The sequence below is a fragment of the Nicotiana tabacum genome, chromosome 18 (genome assembly GCF_000715075.1).
Source record: "Nicotiana tabacum cultivar K326 chromosome 18, ASM71507v2, whole genome shotgun sequence".
Classification (NCBI taxonomy): Eukaryota; Viridiplantae; Streptophyta; class Magnoliopsida; order Solanales; family Solanaceae; genus Nicotiana; species Nicotiana tabacum.
The window spans coordinates 122,038,847-122,048,002 of NC_134097.1; positions in this window are offsets into that span (position 1 = coordinate 122,038,847).

Sequence of the window (9,156 nt, forward strand, 5' to 3'; positions counted from 1 at the left end):
ATAAAAATCAATGGATCATGATTCCTTCCCCTATTTTTTGGCAAAATGATCGTTTTGCAAACGTGGCCCCTTCCAAATTCCAAATGAATTTTGAGGCCGGGGAGGACTATTTTATGGAAAAAATGACACTTCACTGATAGACTTGTCCGTTCTTTTACAAAAATGGCCCTTCGACAACTGAAGATATTCTAAGGCTATCTCGGCAAGAACGATTTAAGACATTACCGAAGCTGGATCGGCTTATTTTGACCAAAACTCCAAACTACATTTATTTGACCATTGACTCTTTTTTTCTTTTCTTTTTCAAAAAATAAGGCCGAACCTTATGTAGGTTGCCTACGTATCCCACATCCGGTGAGAATCAGACCTGCGTAGTTCGGTCAGCTTTGACACATTTGAAAAGGACACAGTATTTGACTCTTTTGAAATGACTCTCTTTCTTTTCCTCTTTTTTGAAAAAAAAAATTGGCAGAGTTTTGGGACATTTTCCAAATATCAGGGATTTTTAGAACCGGGCTTTATTTTCCTTCCCTACATCACTCTTGGTTTTTCTTTTGCTTTATCTCCCCTAGCCGGTCAGCATGCAGGCCGAAACAAATAAATGTTCACATAGCACATAGGTTGCATCAGGATGGTCTGTTGTTTTGGGTCAATCTGTCTTAGACAGACCCAACCTCTGTGTTGAGTCCCCTAAGTCAAATGTACATGATGCAAACAAGCGCTCCTACTAGGGATCCGGCATGAGGCTATATTTTTCTAGGTTTAAATCCTGGGGTTGTGCTCTAGACCTAAGTTACCCGAGCAGACAATTGGGCCAAAGAGGGGGCAATGTACCAGGAGCACTAAAGTCTACCCGGCATTGTTGCTGGCCCAGCCTCATTCTATTTGGTATAATTTCTACAGAAAAGGAGGGCCATGTGAACATGTGCACCATTTTCAGAAGACTTAGAGGGGTGGCGTAAGAAGACAGTTATATACAATTCAAACAATATTAAAGCGGTAAATAGATAGCATTTACCACAAAAGGTTCACAGAATACAGTAATATTAACAATAAATGAAGCCAAGTAAAAATTATATTAATAAGCTCGAATTATTGAACCTTGAACCAGAAGTTCTGGGTTCTTATCCCCAGCAGAGTCGCCAGAGCTGTCACACCTCCTTTTTCTATCCCGGAAAGGGTATAAGGGAGTTTTTTCTAATTTTAAGTGACAATCGAAACGAGATTAATTAATTAAAAATCAGAGTTGCCACTTGGGATAATATATGGTGTCCCAAGTCACCGGTTTAGAATCCCGAATCGAGGAAAGATTTGACTCTGTTTATGTCTGCGAACACAGAAATTCGGGTAAGGAATTCTGTTAACCCGGGAGAAAGTGTTAGGCATTCCCGAGTTCCGTGGTTCTAGCACGGTCGCTTTGATCATACTTGGATTGACTAAATTTTTTGATTACTGATTTTAGAACTTATATGCATTTGCCACTTTTAGTTAAGAAATTATCTTGAAACGGATCACGCGCACGTGTACCCATTTGTTTGGCACGTCAAAAATCATATCACGCGAACGTGTCCACAATTATAACGCTTTATTATTATTAAGGAAAATTTTGGCCAAAGTTGCGCGAACGCATACTCCGGTTTTGTTTTTAGAATCGCAATCATGTCACGCGAACGTGTCCACAACCGTGATAGTATATTAAATGTGCCTAAAGTAAACTACGAACATTTGTCATTTTATATCTAAGTTGTGGAATTAATACGAGGGCCATGTATGAATGAACGGTGGATGGCACACCTCAAACTATATAAACTAAATTAATTAGCGGCCTATTAAAACCAATTCTATTATTAAGAAAGTTTGATCGAAGTTGCGCGAACGCATACTCCGAATTGATTTTTTAGAATCGTAATTATGTCACGCGAACGTGTACACAATCACAATAATATTTTGAACGCGCCTAAAGGCTTTTCTACAAATATTCATTATTAATAACTAATAAAAGTATGTTGTGAGGGCCATAGGTGGTATAGTTAAATGGCACACCTCATTCCATTCTTTAAGAGTCATTTTTTAACTAGGCCCAAAGATACTTGCATTTGCAATGGTTTGAACTTAAAAAGGATTGTTGGTTGTGAATAAATTTGGCAGTGGGTTATTTAACGGAATGGACCAACATGTTAGTCCCTTGGGCTGTTAAAGTCGAATGGGCCTAACTACTAAAGAGGACCGTCAGGGGCATTGGGCCTGGGAAATGAATCCAAAATAAAAAGGAAGGGCCTGAGACCTGCGAGCCTAAGTTGGGCCCAACAGTCTCATTTGGGCCATTTAATTGGCCTGACCAATCCAAAGGGTGTTGTTCTGCATTTCAAACATTTATTACACTTTGATTAACCCAAACATTAATTTACATTAGACTAACTGATTTCGTCAAATCTAATAAAAGAGATTCACCATCTAATTTAAATCTAAACTGCATTTTTAAATACTCAAACCACATGTATTTTAAAGATCATAACTACTATTAACTGATGTGAATACATACATACAATGATTCCAATAGTAGAATACTTCAGACATTTCAACTAAGTGTTACAACGGCAACCATAGATCCCAAATTCATTCAAGTACTTAAACCAAAAGCTAAACAACGAAATCTTAACCTGAATCTAATCATGGACTAAACATCATTACTAACCTAGGCAAATTTAAACAAATTAAAATAGTGAAAGGTTCCTTATATACATTAAATCCATGATGTAACAGTCCAAAACCAAATACACGACAGAAAAGTTCAACCCAGTGTAGACATGTGATTTTTGACCCTCCCCAAGATTTTTCACTTTTTAGCGTAAAATATTTAATTTAGGCCTAATATAGCTATTTCAACTATTTTTTGACTTCTTTCCTTTATTTTCGTCATAAAAAATAGAAAATTACAAAAAAAATATGTTAGCTTACGTATCTTTCATAAATTTAAATAAGAAAATATACAAAAAATAGCTTATTTTTATCTTTACATAATCTTGAAAATACAAAAAAAAAGTATGTAATAGTTTCATGTTAGCCTTTGCATTGTGTAGTATTTTTATCTTATTTTAAAAGAAGTCAATTAAGGTGTTGGATCATAATTTTAAGAGTTTTAGAACCCAATTATTGGCCCAATTCGGATTAGTTCATTAAGCCTAGGGACCCTTCTAGACTCTTCTTTGGAACAAAAAACAAATAAAAAAGACCCTAAGGACTTAACACAAAAAGACCTAGGGACTAATTGGCAAAATACACAAAAATACACCTAAGCCTAGACTCTACATATAAAGGGATGCTTAAAAATCCGAAAGGGGCTAAAGCCTAAGAGACTAAAAAAAAAAATCAAGCAGCTGAACAACAGGACCCCCGTCGCCCTAAAGATCGTCTTCTTCAGTCCACCCCCTCCCCGTCATCGTCTTCTTCAGAGGACACAAACTAAACCAGCCAAAGCCGCTCCTTTTCCTTCATCTCACAAACAACAACCCCCTTTCTCTTCACCTCACCCCAAACAACACTTCAGCTTCTCCTCTCATCAAACCAGTGACGAATTTGCCAGAAAATACTACGACGCACACACCAGGTGTATAAAAGTGAGGGGTGACTGCTCGTTCTTCACTGCCCAAACACCAAGAACAGAACACAACGACACAAGGTCTCTAACGAGCTCGAGTTGATTCTGTCCGTCACCTATCGAGGCTGGTTCGCGGTTCTACTCATTGTTGAGTTTCAAACTAGTAAAGTAAGATGCTTTATTTGAGGTTCATCCTTTGTTTCAGTTTGAAAACAAAATGTCTTTGCCTGTTTTCGTGCTTTTGGTGTTTAATGTGGTGATTTTCAGCGTTAGTTTTAGACTTGTTTGAGCTGGTTCTTTGTTTCTAATTTCTTTTGTTATTATAAGAAAGTAGGGGAATTCACATTTTGTTCTGCAAATCTGTACCAACGTGCGCTTATATGGGTCATGAGAGCATTCAGATAGAATGTGAATAACTAATAAATTAGAGTGTAGTTGGCATGGATGGAAGGTGGAATTTCCTAATATAATTAATCCTCACCTTGTTGCTCTCTTCCTACACAAAGTTTTGATTGCCAACAAATGGAGACGACACTATCAGTTGTACTATATTCCGTTGTGATTAGTGATTAGAAAGAATCGATCTATTATGGTAATTGTTTTAGGTAAAATCGATTCCAGCATTATTATGTGGTGGTTACTTAGTGCTAATAATTGTTTTGGTTTTGATTTAGCGAGATTATAAAAATGAACTGCTTAAATTTCATTTGGAACCACTAGCCCCTTTTACTCACTATTTGAATGTGGGCGTGATTAATTAAATATATTATCATGGCTACGGGTACGGTTCCCGTGACGTAGTTGCGATACTTCATTTCAACTTATTTCTAAATATGAATATCCGTAATTCACCTAATTGAATGCCTTTCCTTTAATAAAATCGAGGCGTGCCATTTAGTTGATTTTCCATGGCCCTCGCAAAGTTGAAAGTGCGTAGTTGCTTTAGGCGCGTTATGTTAAAATTACCTTCCTAAACTCGGGTGTGCATTTCATGTGACCCAAATCCCAATCTTAGCAATGTTAAATAGAACATATCTCGGATTGCGGGTGCATTTCATGTGGCGCAGTCCAAAGACGTGATTTAGATGACGTTGAAATCTTCCTTAAAATAATTGAAAGCGGTTTAAAGTTAAAATTTGCACATAGGTTCGTAATTATTTAAAATCAGATAATTAAGTTGAATATAACAGTTGAGCGACCGTGCTAGAACCACGGAACTCGGGAATGCCTAACACCTTCTCTCGAGTTAACAGAATTCCTTACTCGGATTTCTGGTTCGCGGACTGTTAAACAGAGTCAATCCTTTCCTCGATTCGGGATTTGAACCGGTGACTTGGGACACCATAAATTATCCCAAGTGGCGACTCTGAATCTTTTAATAATAAATCTCGTTTCGATTGTCACTTAAATTGGAAAAACTCCCTTATACGCCCTTTCGGGGGTGTAAGTAAAAAGGAGGTGTGACAGCTCTGGCGACTCTGCTGGGGATCGAACCCAGAATCTCTGGTTCAGGATTCAAGAATTCGAGCTTAGAATAATTGTTATAGTTGGCTTTATCCATTATCTGAATTTGTTACATGATTTGGGACTAATGTGCTAATTGATTGCTTTTACCGCTTTGATATTCTGTGAATTGTATATAAACTGTTGCGAAATCCCTCTTCTCTCTGAGTCTTCTAAATTATGAAGAAGTGTGCACTTCGTGTGACTTCTTTTCTGTTAGAGTCATATTTCAAATTTAGAACGAGGTTCGGACAAGTTGCAAAACCGGTGAAGCTTCTGTATTCCCGGTACGCTGCCTCTCCCCCCCTACTCGAGTTGTCCGGTATGCCAAGTTTAGAACAAATAAACCTAGGTTTTTAAACCTAGAAAAACACAACCTCATGCCGGATCCCTAGTAGGAACGTTTGTCTGCATCACGTGCATTTGACTTAGGGGACTCAACACAGGGGTTGGGTTCGTCTAGGATAGGTGTACCCAAAATAACAGACCATCTTGATGTATCATATGTGCTACATGTTGCATTTCTTCAAGGGTAAAAGGGTCATTTGGCGGACCAATGATAATTGAGGGCGAATGAAAAAAAAGGGAAAAAGAGAAAAAAAAAAAAAGAGGCTGAAATGTGAGGATGAAGCGAGTAGGGCCCAATTATATTTTTGTCACATTTTATTAAGGAAAAAAACATGGAAACTTCAAAAAGATTTTGCACTTCTTATCATTTTTCAAAAATCAAAAAATCAAAAAAAAAAAGAAAAGAAAATCCAAAAAGGTTTTATATGTTTCATCATTTTTCGAAAAAAAAAAAGAAAAATTGTGTTTTCTATATGTTAGTTGTTTTTTTTATTATTCTCGCCCGTATCCAATCTGCCCGAACTACGCATACCTGATTCTCGTCTTTCGGGGCGTGATACGTAGGCAACCCACATAGGGTCCGGTCTTCCTAGTAAATCTTAGGTTCTTGGCTTTGCGGGTCATAGCCAAATTTTGCACTTCTAGCCACCTTTTGGCCAAATAAGCCAGTTTGCAAAAATAGCCTCAACCATGTCTTCCATGTGTCCAGTAGAGAGTGTTATTGTCTCACATAGTGTTGCTTTAAAGTTTTCTCATACATGTGTGGATTTATTTACCGAAGTTTGAGCATGACAGACACCCCGTGACCGTCCGGTCAGGATCGCTCAGTCAGGAGTTGCTTAAGGAGACTTGTTTTATTTTTATGTTTTGAGTATGTTCTTCATTTTATGTCGTCTTTTACTTTCTAGTTTTGTACAATAATGTCAAGCTTTTTGTTATTGTATTTTCTGCTTTATATTTGAAAAATATGTTGTAACTCAAAAAACCGAAAAAAGAGATGTTGCATTTTATATTTCGTTATAAATTTTCTTTAGAATACTAATTCTAGAAATAAAAAAAAAATGTTGAGGTTGTTTTTCCTTTAGGCAATTAATATCTAGGACTTAAAATGAATTGTTTTTATGTTTCCTTTAGTATATTAGGACCAAATTTCAAAAAAAAGAGAATTTTCTTTTAGTACTTCTTTCAAAGCTTTCTTTAAGGTGTTAAATCCAAAATCCAAAAAGATTTTCTTTTGAGGTATTTCTTTGGGAAATTAGTGAAAAATGAAAAAAAAAATTCTTTTATTTTCATTAGAACTTTAGGATATTGTACATAGAAAAAAATACTTTATCTTTTGTTTATCATTAGAATTTCTTTTTAGGTAATCAAAATTGAAATCCAAAAGTATTTTGTTTTATCTTTTTCATTGCTCGTTTCGAAATATCGTGTCAGGATATCAAATGAAAAATACAAAATATGTTTCTGTGGTTTATGGTTTAGATTTCCTCCTTAAAAAAAACAAATCAAAAAATATATTTTTTTCTCTTCTAGGGTTTTCTTTAATAATTTCCCACGGAGTATTTGTCTTGAAAAAAAATATATGAACGTTAAACTTGAGTTTAGAATAGGTTATAGAACATTAAGTCTAGAAAATTCAAAAAAAAAAGAGATTTGCTTCATTTATTTCTCTTTTTTCAGCAGAGTAGTCATTAAGGTAAAAAGAAAAAAAAAAAGAAAAAGAAACAAAGAACGTCAGTTTGCTTCCTTTATTCCTGATCTTCCCGAACTACGCAAAGATCTGATTCATGCGGCGTCATGATACGTAGGCAACGTACATAGGGTTCGATCGAATCATTTTTTTATTTTTTAAAAGAAAAAAAAAGGAAAAAAAAAGAGAGAAAAAGATGGTGAAATTATGGGAGGTGAGAATTGAGAAGGAAGAAAAGAGCAACAATCAGAAAGAAAAGGGGAAAGAAAATGAGCGAGCTAAGAAGTGCAAGGAAAGAAAAGAAAAGAGAAGATTCAAATAGCCATATTGGGATGATGCCAGGTGACCTTATGACCTTCGAAGTCATTCTAGAACCATTAATTGTTGCTAGGTGCATTGCATGCAATGTGATATTTCTGGTGTTAAATGCCCTAACGCTAACGGGATGACCCCATTTTGTTCCTTTTGATATCTTCATAGTAAAAAAGGTGGTTGGTTTGTGGTCCTCGAAGTAGTAACTCCTCTCCACAACATAAAATCAAAAGGCAATGGCAGACAACAACAAAACTGAGTTGGTTGATACAGGTGCCCAAAAGCAATTGGTTGAACAGGACAATGGGTTGATTGAAGAGGTGAGGATGTTAAGACAACACATGACGGACATGTATCAGGCCTGGATGACTGGGAAGGCACCACCCCCGCCACCACCTAGCTTCCTAAATGCTACCCTTACCCAAACACAGGTCACAGTGCCAGATGATCCCCCATACTATTCAGATCCACCCGCTTATCATGGCTTTCCCAACCACCCTAGTAGCTCCATCACTCATCTTCCAATTACCTTTCCCAAAAATTGCCCTCCGGTCTTATCCACCATCCCCAACAATGAACACCCACTCAAAGCTCATGATGCCCAATATTACCCCTCAGAGATTGCCCACAAGGTTCCCAACTCATACAAGCAGGGTCCGCGGGATAGGCCTCATGTTGTAAATGAAGAGTTCACAGGAAGAAAAGGGCGAGATGGGATACCGAGGAGGCTGAAAGGCATAGAACAATCCTTAAAGAACAAACAAGTAAGGGGAGACTAGGGTAGTATGGCTTATAAAGAATTGTCTGTGTCCCCTGACATTCCTACCCGCGGGATTCAAAGTGCCAAGATTTAACTTGTATGATGGGTGTGGAGATCCGGTAACCCATTTGAGGGATTATTGCAGTGAAATGAGAAGTGTTGGCGAGAAAGATGATTTGTTGATGGCGTACTTCAGTGAGAGCCTGACCGGGGCAGCTTTGGAATGTCATAATCGTCAAGATGTTGGTAAGTGGCCTACATTGGGTGACATGGCTCAAGATTTTGTTTGATAGTTTCAATACATATCAGATGCTACCCCAGAACGTTCCTCCCTATCTAAAATGGAAAAGAAGTCGGAGGAAAGCTTTAGAGATTTTGGAATCAGATGGAGGGATCAAGCTACTCGAGTCAATACCCCAATTGGTGAAGAAGAAACGGTTGAGCTTTTCCTACAAGCCCAGGGGCCCAGCTACTTCAGTCATTTAATCCCGGCCTTGGGAAAGCCTTTCAAAGATGTGTTAAAAATAGGGGAGCTAGTGGAAGAGGGAATCAAGTCAGGCAAAATCATAAGTTGTTCGAAAGACATTCAGAACACCCCAGTAAGCTTGGGTGGAAGAAAGAGAAACAGAAAAGATGATCCGATGGGCTTTCCCGATCAACACTTCCAGCCTCGACATCGTCCCCGTGGATATTCTTGTGCGCCAAATGATCCTCCCCAATGCCACTTCTCTCCACAGAACTCCCAAAATCGTAGATCACTTTCCCAGTACCCAGCTCCATAAAATGCCTATCCACCCCCACGAGCCTACCGAAAACCTCCTAGATCAGGTTTCTGGCCCAATCAAGCATTTAAGAATGAGAGGTTGCTGAAAAAAGAAAAGGCTTTCACCCCTATTGGAGAATCATACGCAAGTTTGTTCCAAAAGTTGAAGCAATTGGACATGT